This window comes from Alnus glutinosa, chromosome 14 (genome assembly GCF_958979055.1).
Source record: "Alnus glutinosa chromosome 14, dhAlnGlut1.1, whole genome shotgun sequence".
Lineage (NCBI taxonomy): Eukaryota > Viridiplantae > Streptophyta > Magnoliopsida > Fagales > Betulaceae > Alnus > Alnus glutinosa.
The window spans coordinates 20,555,032-20,569,882 of record NC_084899.1 but is presented as its reverse complement, the minus strand read 5'-3'; the positions used below and the strand labels follow the sequence as shown (position 1 = coordinate 20,569,882).

Genomic DNA, 14,851 nt, shown 5'->3' with positions numbered 1-14,851 from the left:
TTTAGTTATCATTTAAAACATATTATTTTCTATCACCAAATTTAGTTATCATTTAAAACATATAAACACAATGTTTTTGTTTTTTCTTCTCCCATCTCACAAAAGTTTAGACATTCAGCTGCACAGAAACTTATAAATTATATAAGAACCAAACTTTGAATAGTTGGTACAACAAGGCTAGTAGTTAGTATATATCGTTTACCCTTAATTGTTTTATTTTTTTAGTTTTGCCCCATAATTTTTTTTTTTTCAATTTCACCCCCTAAATTCCAAATGCTAGCCCCTGCCAAATGGAGATTATTCATTAATGTTACATATATGCATCATGAAACCAACCGGCCAAGAGTTGTAGGTCTTTTATAAGTAGAGGGTATAAATGTCAGATAAAATATAAAAAAAAAGATAATTATGCCCTCTATATATAAAAGATCGGCTCCACCCCAGTTAAAACCAACCGGAGTGGATCCCCAAGTCCATGCGTCATGCATGCTAAAGCATCCAACTTTACAGTAAGAAAACTTATTTGAGAAGCGAACCTCGTCCACTTGCGCTTTACGAAAAACACTTTGGCCATCCTTTTCAAGGAATTCAAACGCCCCCGTTAATGCACCCCCACAACAAAATAGGACAATATCCATCAAGGTTATATTAATATATACTTGGTTCGCTCACTTGGTGATAAAAATGCGACAATTTAATTGCAGAGACAATGAATTCAAATCATCCATGTTGTTGGACCACAGAAAATAGAGAAGCTGTTCAAATAGACGTGAATATATATATATATATATATATATATATAAAATAGGACGTAAATGATTTAAGGATATATAGGAGTATACGACACATAATTTGTTCCTTGCAACTGCTCTTAGCAAAATTTGTCTCTCTCCAATATTTCAATTAAAAATGGTGCCAATTCTACTTTTCCATCTCTATGCATGTCGGCTTTCGGATAATACTTTCTTTTTTCTTTTTTTTTGAAGTTTTTCTCATTGGTGTCTCGTCATCTATATATACATATTCAGAAATTATTTAGAATTAATGTATGTGGCCATGCATCTTTAATTAAATGCGTGATCCATTGATTCCATTTGGACAAACAAAGTGAAGAAGACCAAAGTACCGGTACTTATTTCACCAAATTACAGACATGACCTAATTATTTATGTTGGACTTTTGTCCCATGGCATCTACCATGCACGCCTTTTTTCTTTTTTCTTTTTTTGCTATCTTTTTTACTTATAAGTGATTGTTCAGTTAAATTTTTATTGGACCACATAGGTTTTATAAGTAATCTCTTATAGTCATTTATCTTAATTATTTCAAATTTAAACAAATAATTTAAAAGAATATATAGTGATTGAGATTGACGTGATAGTGTAATAACAAGTCTTTAAAATAACTATTATTACATAAAAAATAAATAAATAAAGATTAATAAACACTATCACGTCATAATAATGAGATATATAGCAGTAATCTAAAAGGAAATTAAAGTTGCAATTTCTTTCACACGGGCTTTTAGAAATCTTTGAAAAAGAACCATGGAATTGAAGTTATCAATCATCGTAGTCTTCGTAGAGGGGGGGGGGTCATCGTACACAAATAGCACAAAGTACATAGATTGACCACATTAAGAAATTAACGATAAAGGAGAGGATTAAGAAATTAACGATAAAAGGAGAGGATCGACAAAGACAGGACGGAGTCACGGACCCACTTCTTCTTCTTCTTCTTCTTCTTCCTTTTCTTTTTTTCTTTCTTTCTTTTTTTTTTTTTTTTTTTTTTTTTTTTTTTAACTTATTTTTCTTTGGCATGATAAATAGATAATTATAAGTATTGATCGTTCTCTAAAATTTGAATAAATATTTTAAATTTGGTACTACCACATATAAAGTTTTTGACTATAGAATCAAATTACCCACTCTCATGTATATATATATATATAAAAAAAAAAAAAATAACAAAAAGAAGTAATGATACCCCCTCCATCCACTTCTTCATTCATTTTTTACTTAAAGGAGCTGTAAACAAATTTATAAACAAAGAACTCTTTTGTAAAATGGGATTTGGCTTGGGTGTGTAAAAAAAACCTGTAGTACAGGTGTTGTAGTTTTTTCAATAATTAATTCGCATTTTAAGAGTTCTATAAGAAAAAAAATAAAATAATAGTTTGTCACTTTTCTTTGTCCCATACGTACTAAGATATATATAGACATAATAAATTTCTTCGGTGCGAGTATGCGCTGCTATGTACATCATGCGAGTTTCTCAACCATTAGATCGATCGCAATATTGTTTCAAAATTATGTATGTTGAATTTGTCACAAAACAAAATGAGGACATATATATAAAGAAAACCTGTTCAAAAGGCTCATCACAACATGCACGTAAAAAGATAAGGACACAAGATTCAACTTCTCCGCAACTGCAGCTTAACCATAATATATATTGATTTTGTAATGGAAGTAAAAGGAAAATACAATTCTTACTTGGACTTAACCCACAAAATACAAAATATAAATGATGCTCCGACAACCCGGTCATGACGGCGAAGATCACCGGCACGCTTTCCAATGAGAAGCTACTGCCGATCTACGCGATTAACAAGGTGTACGTTGCTGCCGAAGGAGATGTTGAAGGCCGAGGCGTCAACAGCTAGCTCCAACTCCAGCGTTGCACAGAACGTGGCGGCTCACTCGGACAAGTCCTCAGGCGTTGGCTGGCGGTGTACGTAAGCCTTACAAAACTACCCATGCATCCTCACATCCACCATACTGATGGGTAGTTTTGGGTGCCGAATGATTGCACCCAACGATCTGGCCGGTTTCATGGCTTTGTTTTATTGGGTTATATTATCCTAAGAGGAACAAGAACAAGAAAAAGAACAAAAGGAAATACTGACAGTTGCGGATCAAAGCATGACTTAATTAAGGTGTCGTAGGTTCGGCTCTTCCAGTGGTTGCTGAAGCCGCTAGCGCCGGGATTTTAGGATTTGGAGCAGACGGAGGGACGTAACCATTGTTCAGAGAAGCCTGAAAAGCGGGAGGAACGTAGGAGCCCGGATTGGGTCTAGATACGGAGACATTTATGTGCATGATGATGGTGATAATAACGAAAAGCACTAGTTTGATCAATACTCGACGCATTTTTACTAGCCTTTCGTCTTTGAACAGAGTTACAGAGATCGAGGGGAGGGACAGGGTTAAGAGATCGAAGGTGAATCGGTGATCATTGCGGACGTGATGGAAGAGAGAGAGAGAGAGAGATATGAGAGGGATGAAGGAATAAAGAAGATGAGTTGCAGCTGCAGGGCGGCTCATATTTATAGGCTAGCTTTAGGGATACTGTAACAGGTAGTTCTTTGCAAGTGATACTATAATTTTTTTATTTTTTATTTTTTTTAAAAAAAAAAATAAATACTAACTTAATTATATGCCATTATGAACGGCGATGCATTCAACATTCAGAAATTGAGTACAAAAAAGTAAAAGTTTGTGAATGATTTTAAAAAAGTGGTTTTCTTTACCAGCAGCAAGCTGCTAGAAAACTACATGCAAGAGTAAATGTCTGACAATGTAAACGTCAAAGAACCAAATTAGACTATGCTAATTGTCCCCATGGGTGGAAGATGAGGTCATTCATCCGATCCCATACATTTACCTGAGTTAATAAAAGCAAGCAAAACCGAAAACAAAGAACAAATATTTAGAAAATGAGCACAAATAGCTGATACCGTGTAGCAAAAACACAAGGGATCAAACATATATACTGAATAGCTACTCTAGGGTCCTTATTACATAGCAGAGTTTGTTTTGTACCTATAAAGCCCACCATTTAACCAAAGCAGCTCCAAAATCCAAATCAAAATCGTGGAGATATCACCAATATGGCAACAAAATCACCATTTCCTAAGCCCTAAAACCAATTCATGAACTATATTTCTCAATCCAGCCCCAAATTTCAAAAAATCTATGCCTACAATTCAAATAGCACCAACAAATCCACAGTAAAAAGAAACAAAAAAAAAAAATATGAAACGTTATTCTCTAAATGGAATCATATTGATCAGCATGTTGAGTTGGTTGAAGAATGAGCGGATATGCCTGGTGAAGCGTTTGGAGATCAAAGGCCATGAGCTCCGTATTGTAGGGTGAGCAGTACCGAGTAGAGCCACACCCACGTGTCCGTCTTCTCCTTGATCCGTGTGGATTTTTGGGTTTTGGTCGTCGCCATTATTGGCGACACTGAGAAAATGTTCGAGGCTTATGGTGCTCAGGGAGCAGAGAGAATTTGTCTTTTGATTTAGCTCGGGGAAGACACGACGTCTTTCTTGTAACACCCAAGATAGTATTTAATAGGTTAATTACAATTAAATAAAAATATATGAGATTAGTGTGGTTAATAATATAAGATGGTGTTATTTTATCTTATGGCTTAGTGTGGCTTGGAAATGGTGGTCCAATAGTAAAAGAGAATTAAACTATCATTTTGGCGAGTGTAGATTGACAAGTTTTAGGCCTACATTGTCCTCATTCCCCACTTAAACTAGAAGGGTATCTTGGTAATCAAACAACCTTGGCTTCTCCTTTCTTTGGTTCACACATAACTCTCTCATTTCCACACTAGTTGACTTTTCTCACTTAGAAAAAGGGACCACACTTATTTCCTTTTTTTTTGTTTCACATGGCTCACTAGTCTCACCCGAGCATTCATAGTAGCCTCACCAAATTTTACTCACCAAAATAACTAAAAATTACTTTTTTCTATTCTGATGAGCCACTTTATTAAAATTCCCCCAGCAGCCTCACCATTTTAACTAGTCAATATTCACTATTCCATTTAAATAATAATTTTTTCATATTTCTTTATTTTTTCTCTATATAATATTTTTGTAAAAAATTATTTATATCCATGAAATAAGGACATTATCGTGTGAGAGATGGGAGATGAGAAAAGAAAATGAGAGAAAAAAGGAAAAAAAGTGTGCTAATCATGTGAGAGAGAAATGTGAAACAAAATTTGGTGAGTTGTTGAGTGAAAATGTCTGGTCTAATTTGACTAGTAATTTCAGTCATCAAATTTTTTTTGGTTAAAATGGTGAGGCTGCTAGGAGTGGTTTTTAAGAGTTTTCATCAAATTGGCTCACCAAAATAGCTAAAAAACTAATTTGGTGAGGCTACACGTAATTGGCCCCATCACTAAACAAAAGAGACACACTCGGTCTCTCTATCACCCAAGGCAGCACCAGCAGTCCAGCACCCTTATTTCCCCAAAATTTGCTTTTTCTCCTCTTCTCCTCCCTTGCACTCTCTCCTCTTTTCTCATCTTCACGGTGGGGGCTATGGCATAGTCAGTGAGCTGAAATTATTCATGGCAGTGCAAATAGTGTAGTGAAGTGTAAGTCTCTCTCCCTTTCTCATTTTTATCTCTTCCTCCTTAACAAAATCTTGGCTATGGGTATGGGTGTTGACAACTATTGAAAAGAAAAGCTTAAAGGTTGTATTTGAGAAGATGAAACCAGTTTTTCAAAGCTGAAATTTCGAAATTTCAGCCCTCTTTCTTACCCTCCTTCACATGTAAAATTATAGGTTGAGCTTGGGTTCAAGTCCTCTATCACATTTGAGCTTTGGTAGCGATTATTGGTGTTAGGACTTTCAATCTACCGATTATCGTGAGGTAATTTCGAAGCTCTAATTTTTCTCTAAGTTAGGTCAGATTTTGGGTATATGATGGCCGGAATCCTTGAAATTGCCATGGGGCTTTTGTGTGTAATGAATTCATACATGATATTCAAGCTTGGGATTGTTTTATTGTTGGGTTGAAACTTCAATTTCAAAATTATTGAAGTGTAGGTATAAATTCCCAATTTTTATAGTTTAGTTAATGTGGGGTTATTGGTGTTTAAACGGTAGAATTATTGTTTGGCTGGGTTGATTACACTTAATGTGTTGATTTAATCTTAAATTTCCATGGGTTTCATGGATAATTATTACATGTGGTGTGTAGGTACTAAAGGTCATACTAGGATTTGGATTGTGTTGTAAATGTGAATTTAATATTTAGAGCAATATTATATTGCAGTTGTGCTTGAGTTGGGGGATACCTCCTCTAAAGTTGCAGGTTTGTAAGTATAATTACTTACTGAGAACGATACTATCTCTTTAAAAATGCTCTTAAGGATTTAAATGTTTTATAAATGAAATGCTAATTGAACGGAGAATGGGTTTGACGTGTTTTGTATGTGATATGAGATGTGTTAAAAATAAGTTTAAGCAAAGATGTTAGATATGGCATAATTGTGAAAGTAAAGAATTATTTCCTTTTATAAATGGAATGAGGTTGCATATGAATGTTGGAATGTGAATGTAAGGCATGATGAGAATGTGATAAGAAATGATGATGAAACAAGAACGCAAAACAAAGAGTTAAGACTACAAGAACGTGAATAAGAGACTAATGCATTTGGGACTACGGACCCCTACATGTGTGGAGTACGGGCCACATGATGTTATTAACTTAATATTAATAAACGCAGGAGAGTACGGGCCTCAGTGCTGTAATACAATTGAAGAAGTTAATCGTGGGGAGTATGGGCCCCATCAGCCGTAAACGCAGAGGAGTACGGGCCTCTTGTAAGCCGAAGGGAGTACGGGCCCTTATGTGAGAAATGAATGAATCATAACGAGAAAGAATGAAAATAATGAATGAAGGCATTGCATATGTTTTGTGTTAATATATTACGAAATGATTTTTATGAGTTAAAGATTAATGTTTATGTAATGTGCATATATGCTAGCATTCCACTCAATGATGTAGAATATATAGTGTATGTGTATAGTTGAGTTATAAGTTAATTTTTATAACTAAGGTAATTTGTAAAAGATTTATTTCCCTACAGTGTCTACTTCATTAGCTATGGTTTACTATAGTGAAACATAAAATCCAACATAGCTATTAATGTAAACTCACAGTAGAAACTTAAAGACAACTTATTGTTTTAATTTAGTAAGTTCTTATATTGCTGAGAAATGTGGACTCATATATCCGCCTATGTTATTGTGGTCAACAACCCCCACAATCGCATAGACGTTGTTGTTGCAGGCAATGAGGATAATGATGAGGATGTTGATCCTGTAGCCTTATACCTAGGCTACTATGGATGAAGCCATTGGGGTGCCTTGGGATCATTTGACTAATTTTTTTTGTGACTCTTTTGTTTACATCATTTTTGTAATACTCACACTTATGATGTAATTTTGGATTTGCTGCATGTGGCACATGTATTTGGACTGCCTTGTTTTGTAATGATACAATGTAACCGTTTATCAAGATAGATGTCTTTTGTTAGCTCTGGTTGTGTTATGTATATTGTGAGATGTCTTTGGATGAAAATAAAATAAAAAAGGTATTCCGCTGCGAGACTATTCTCTGTGGTGATGTTGAGATAAATTCATATTTCAGGTTTAGCTAGATTGATTTGACTACGTTTGTGTAAGGTTTCACAGGTATAGCGTAACGTGCCGCTCCACGCGCGCCATTATGTTATATGGCATTAGAGTGTTTGGTCAGGTCGTTACATTTCTTTCCCATAAAGAAAAAGGAATATGTGAAAAGAAAATGGGACAACGGCTTTTCTTTCCGTTCTAAGCATAGACTGCATAGTTTTGTTCACTTTTCTTGTTTGTAAACCTACTTTTTTAACGCACCGATTTAAATCGCCTAATTTTCGCAGCTCTATTAAATCAATTGAAGGTTTTTTTTTTTTTTTTTTTTTTTAAAAAAAAAAATAAAAATAAAAATTGAAACTCTCTTTTTTTCTTTTTTCCTACTTACAAAAGTAATTTCTCTTTCTTATTTCTCAATTTTATTTTATTTTAATAAAAACGAGTGAAACTTGGTATTCTGACTTCTGAGGACACTTTTTCCAAGTTGTCACACATTTAATATTTTATAAAAAAAACTTAATTTATAACCTTTAATCTTTAATCACTTTTATAATTAAATAATTAAATTTTAAAAAGTGTTAATTTAAGGTATTTATCTTTTTTTTTTTTTTAATTTCAACCCTTCATTAAAAATTTTCATTAAATCTATACAAAAATTTTAAAATACCCTTTTTTTTTAAGGGAAAAAAAAAAGATTAAATATGGTATTTTGAGAATTTTAACTAAATTTAACGAAAAATTTTAACAAAATGTTAAAATTGAAAACAAATTAAAAGATAGATACTCTAAATTGACATTTTTTTTTTCAAAGTTTATGTACTTAATTGCAAAGTGATTAAATCAGAGGTTATATGTAAAGTTTTTCCTAACATTTATTCAAATAATACATTTGAATACAGTATAAAAGGATGCATATCATGTTTTCATAAGACGGTCTTAAAAATAAGGGTAAATTTCTCATAAATTCCTGTCAAAGCGCGATTTGAAATCACTCCCTTACTTTTTAAAAATGAAGTTTCGCTCCTTAAATTTTTTACGAATTTGAAAGAGGTCCCTCGATATATTTTCCATCCATTTTCGCAACGTCCGTTAGTGCCACATCAACATTTTTTCCACATCACCTTAAAATAATATATTTTTATTTTAGTTAAAAACTAAAATCTAAAAAATGAAACATAAAAATAAAATAGGGATAACTTCACTAAAGGGTACCGACCTTTCACCATTTTTTAAAAAAGATACCTGAACTTTAAACTGTCTCAATTTTGGGTTTCCATTTTTCAGAAAGTCGAAATTAAGGGTTCTCTGTGAGGATATTCCGTTAAATCCTATCAAAATTTCTAAAATACAAATGTGTTTATTTTTTTAAAAAAAATATTATAAAAATTTTCAAAAATTTAGACATTGGTATTTTTAATTTTTTGCAAATTCTGTTAAATTCTAACTAACACCTAAATCCTATCAATTATTTTTCTTTTCTTTTCTTTTCTTTTTTTCCAAAAACAAAATTTTTTTTGGAATTTTAATAGGATTCAACGAAAAATTCTAACGGAGGACCCCTAATTAAGACTTTCCGAAAAATGAATATTCTACATTGAGACGATTTGAAGTTCGGGTATTTTCTTTTAAAAATTGTGAAAGTTCGGTACCCTTAAGTGAAGTTCTCCCAATAAAATATTTTTTTTTAAAAAAAGTCAGCTAAGGGGCAACCCCACCGTTGCCCACCCCCACTGGTGGGGGTGCCCCCTCATGGGTGGCCTTTGAGTCACCTGTAGCTATTGTGAGCCACCCCACCTGTCAACGCCACCACAATTGGCTTTGGCAGCTAACTTGGTAAAGCCCATGTTTGCTCCAACGACTCCATCATTCATCAATTTGTTCATCACTGGTACACTAAAATTGTGTCCCAATTTGTATATATGAAAACAACCCAAGTATAATTTTTTTCCCAAGATTTCAACTAAAACCCTGGAAGATTCCAATGATTACGCAGCTTTGTGATTGAATTTAGAAATGGAAAGAGGATTATTGTTGATAATACTCCACTAAAGGTAGGAGTTCACCTGTACACCAAGTGTTTGATCAAATATCTAAATAAATGCCAGTAAACTCATTGGAGCTCAAGTCGTCCAAACTAATAATCAAAATTTCACATGACCGATTTCAAGTAGAATTGCACTAGAGAAACCAGTAATGAGGCGTGGTGTTGATCGTGGGCTTTGGTCCTAGCTAGTCCATGTGTGGCTGGTCCAGGTTGGGATATGTTGGTTCAGGTCTAAATGTGATATAGGTTGCAACATGTTGGGTTTGGTTGGTAGTGGTACTGTTGTCAGGATTTGGTGTCTATTGATCAGTCCTACTCTCCAATATCACTACAAAAAAACATGCAATTAGCCACGTAGCTATAGTAGCTGTTACTGTAGCCACGTGGCCAATTAACCACGTGTATTAATTACACGTGGCCAATTAGCCACGTGTAATAAATAAACGTGGCTAGATGACAGTTAGCCACGTGTATTAATTACACGTGGCTAATTGGTTCTAGCCACGTGTATTAATTACACGTGGCTAATTGGCCACATGTAATTAATACGCGTGACTAAAATATTTATATTTTTTTATAATTTTTTATATTTATATTTGTAATTGGCCACGTGTATTAATATGCGTGGCCAAGTAGCCACGTGTATTTATTACACGTGGCTAATTGGCCACGTATAATAAATATGCGTGGCTAAAATATTTATATATTTTTTTTAATTTTTTATATTTATATTTGCAATTGGCCACGTGTAATAAATACGCGTGGCTAAAATATTTATAATTTTTTATATTTATATTTGCAATTGGCCACGTGTATTAAATACACGTAGCCAACTGTTTTTGAAAATATATTTAAAATAAAAATATAAAATATATATATATATATATATATAAAATAAAAATATATTTAAAATGTAAATAAAAAAGAATTTGGCCACGTGGCTTTAGGCCACGTGGCCAAAATTGGTGCAGGTAGGTGCGCGGGAGTTATCCCGCGCGCCTACCTGCACCAGTTTTGAAATATATCATATATATATATTCTCTCGCTCTCAATTCTCTCTCGCTCTCAATTCTCTCTCTCTTTCCGTTCTCTCTATTCTCTCTCTCTCTCTCTCTCTCTCTCTCTCCCTCTCGCTCGCTCTCTCTCGCTCTCGCTCTCTCTCAGTGTTCTCTCTCTCTCCCTCTCACTCTCTCTATCTCTCTCGCTCTCTCTCTCTCTCTCTCTCTCTCTCTCTCTCTCTCTCTCTCTCTCTCTCTCTCTTTCTCTGTATTGCTCTCTCTCTCTCTCTCCGTCAGACGCGCACCACCGGCCAGCTCCCCGACCGCCGTGTGGCTGGCCTTCCCGACGTCGACGTCTCTCTCTCTGTCTCTCTCACTCTCTGTCTCACTCTCTGTATCTCTCTCACTCTCGACGTCGATGTACACTCTAGAATATTAGGAAGAAGAAAAAAAAAAAAAAAAAAAAAAAAAGAAGAAGAAAATATAATATACTCCGGAATATAATATATTATGTATACTCCAGAATATTAAGTATACGTGGCCCAAAAAAATATAATTTTTTTTTTTTTAAAAAAAAAAAAAATACATTTAGCCGCGTGTATTTTAATACACGTGGCCAAATGGCTGCGTGTATTAAAATACACGCGGCTAACCCAAAAAAAATAATTTTTTTTTTTTAAAAAAAAAAAGATATACACATTTAGCCGCGTGTATTTTAATACACGTGGCCAAATGGCCGCGTGTATTAAAATACACGCGGCTAATCCAAAAAATATAATTTTTTTTTTTTTTTAAAAAAAGTACATTTAGCCGCGTGTATTAAAATACACACGGCCAATTGTTAGCCACGTGTATTTTAATACACGCGGCCACTTGGCCATGTGTATTAAAATACACGCGGCCAACTATGCAGTTAGTGTCACCCGGATCCACCACGTGTATTTACGTGACCACTTGCACGTGGCCAACAGTTCGCCACGTGTACAGTGACCGTACACGTGGCGAACTGCAAGTGGCAAAAAACAATTTTTTTTGTAGTGACTACATAGCAACATATCTAGCATGTATTCCTTTTCAGTTGTAGCTCTAATCTCATCATGTAATAATGGACAAATTGGAAGCTTTAGCCTTGGCCAAATAGAAACCCAAGAATGATCTCAATCTTAGTAAAGACTAACGGCTTGCAACACTTTGATGCTCCCCTCCGGATAATGAGTTCCCCAGAAGCAAAAGCTTGCTCAGTTTGGGAGTGAGAACGGATCTGACGAAGATGCATGTCTGGCGGGATGCCCCCGTGGTGATTTTTTTTTTTTTTTTTTTTAATCTTTTCCCTTTATAGATTTTATTTTTAATTTTATTTTTAATTTTAATTTATGACATATTAAAATATATTATTTGAAAGTGATGTGGCACTAACGGACGTTGCAAAAATAGACGGAAAACACGCGGAGAGGCCTTTTCAAATTTGTGAAAAAATTAAGGCGTGAAAGTTTATTTTAAAAGGTGGGAGAATGATTTCAAAATGCGTGTTAACTCAAAAATTTATAAGACAGTATTTATCCTATTAATTAATGTATTTATCTATTTGCACCCGTGTGTATGAATCAATTTTCTCAAATTTTGTAGTGTCTTCGAAGTGAATGAACTTTTGACTATTATACTTTATGGCTCAAAAAAGAGTATTGATATTTAGTAAACTGATATACTACTACCGTATAATTTAATGATGTGACAATGAAAATTAGTTATTGGATTAGTATCTAAAAAAAAAAGTCAATGACTTATTTTCACTGTCACGTCAACACAATATATTGTATATCAATCATATATTAGTTTATTAAATAGTATTAAATTAGGATCGTTTATAGTTATCTGTTCGCCGAAGTGTAGATGATTTAAGTAGGTGATTATTAGTGATCATTTATGGGACCTATCTGACCAAGCAAGCAATTGGACAACCTAATTTTTATTTCGTTTCCATAAGCATATAAAAATTCATAATTTAGAAAAAATATGAGACATGAAAGAAAGATACAATTAAAATAGTTCGACATATGGTCTATTATCCATGTTTCAATTAGCCTCCCCCCCCCCCCCAAAAGCTACCCACAATTGAGAATATTCCAAAATCAAACACTAGAAACCCAATAGAGATATGATAAAAGTGTTTGCAAAAAATAAATAAAAAACAAAATACAATAATAATATTTAAAAGAATATAAATAATAGAATAAAGAGTCGGATGAAGTTTGTAGAGAAAAAATAATAGTTAAAATAAAAATTTGTATTTTTTCACTAGATATTTTACCTATCATAATTGGAGATGCTCCGAGTTTTTATTATTTTTGTCTCAATAAATTGGTTTATCACAATCAAATAATGTTTTTTATCACTAAATTTAATTATTGTTTAAAACATATAAAGACAACGCTTTTGTTTATATTAGAACCAAACTTTGACTAGTTGGTACAACAAGGCTAGTAGTTAGTATCCTTAGGATATATATATACATCCATTAATGTTAATGCATGCATGCATCTAATTTTACAGTAAGAAACTTCTTTAAGAAGCGAACCTCGTCCACGTGCGCTTTACGAAAAACACTTTGACCATCCTTTTCAAGGAATTCAAACGCCCACGTTAATGCGCGCTCCACCACAACAAAATTGTAGAACGCTTTGGCCATCCTTTTTGCCTTTAATTTATTTGTAAGTGGTTAGTGGGTTAAATTTTTTTTTCTTATCATATAATTTATATAAGTAATTTCTTACAATTATTTATTTAATTTTTTAAAAAAATTTAAACAAATAATTTAAAAATTTATATATTAAAATTAACATAACAGTTTATATCACAAGTCTTTAATAACTATTATTACATAAAAAATAAATAAAGATTAATAAACACTATCACGTCATAATAATGAGATATATATATGGCACTAATAGAAATTATTAAAGTGTCAATTTCTTTCGCACGGCCTTTCAGAAATCTTTGACAAAGAACCGCATGGAAGTTATGAATAAGTCATTGTAGTCTTCGTAGACAAATTAGAAAAAAAAATAATAATAATAATAAATAAATAAATAAACACTATCACGTCATAATGATGAGATATATAGCACTAATTAATCTAAAAGAAAATTAAAGTGTCAATTTCTTTGACGCTTAGAAAAAAAAAAAAAAAAAAGGGGTCATCATAGACAAATAGCACAAAGTACACAGATTTACCACATTAAAAATTAACGGTGAAAGGAGAAGGATTGACAGAGACAGGACGGACCCACTTTTTTCTTTCTTTCTTTCTTTCTTTTCTTCTTTTTTTTTTTTTTTTTAATTTTTTTTTTAATTTTTTTTAATTTTTTTTAATTTTTTTTAATTTTTTTTTAACTTATGCTTCATTGGCATATATATATATATATGCTAAATAGACAATAAGTATTGTCGTTCTCTAAAATTTGAATAAAGATTTTAAATTTGGTACTACCTCATATAAAGTTTTTGACTATAGAATCAAATTACCGACTCTCATATAAAATAAATAAATAAATAACAAAAAGAAGAAGTAATGATACCCCCTCCATCCACTTCTTCCTTCATTTTTTACTTGAAGGAGCTGTAAACAAATTTATAGAGAAAGAACTCTTTTGTAAAATGGGATTTAGCACAATAGTTAAGATATAGTTTTAAGTATTTTAGAAAAAAAAGAAAAAAAAATTAGTTTGTCACTTTTCTTCGTCCCATACGTACTAATATATATATAGACATAATAAATTTCCTCAGTGCGAGTATGATATGTACATCATGCGAGTTTCTCAACCATTAGATCGCAACGTTTCAAAATTATTTATGTTGAATTTGTCACAAAACAAAATGAGAACATATATATAAAGAAAACCTGTTCAAAAGGCTCATCACAACACGTAAAAGATAAGGAGGACACAAAATTCAAGTTCTCCGCAACTGCAGCTTAACCATAATATATATATATATATGATTTGGCAATGGAAGTAAAAGGAAAAAACAATTCTTACTTGAACTTAACCCACAAAATACAAAGTCACTGAAAGTAAATATAAATGATGCTCCGACAACCAGGTCATGACGGCGAAGATCACCGGCACGTTTTCTGATGAAGACCTACTGCCGATCTACGCGATTAACAAGGTGTTGCTGCCGAAGAAGATGCTCAAGACCGAGGCGTCGACAGCTCCAACTCTGGCGTTGCACCGACCGCGGCGGCCGACTCCGACAAGGTCCTCAGGCGTTGGCTGGCGGTGTACATAAGCCTTACAAAACTACCCATCCTCACATCCACCTTACTGATGGGTAGTCTTGGGTGCTGAATATTGCACCCA

The 14,851-nt window shown here is 33.3% G+C and overlaps 1 long non-coding RNA gene across 1 annotated transcript; it reads left to right on the top strand.

Annotated features, from left to right (window-relative positions):
- Positions 1-5,203: 5,203 nt before the first annotated feature.
- On the top strand, positions 5,204-7,353 carry LOC133857793 (uncharacterized). The gene is made up of 3 exons (XR_009898381.1): positions 5,204-5,403; positions 5,595-5,682; positions 7,093-7,353. It is a non-coding gene; the product is annotated as an uncharacterized LOC133857793 (long non-coding RNA).
- The last annotated feature ends 7,498 nt before the right edge of the window (positions 7,354-14,851 follow it).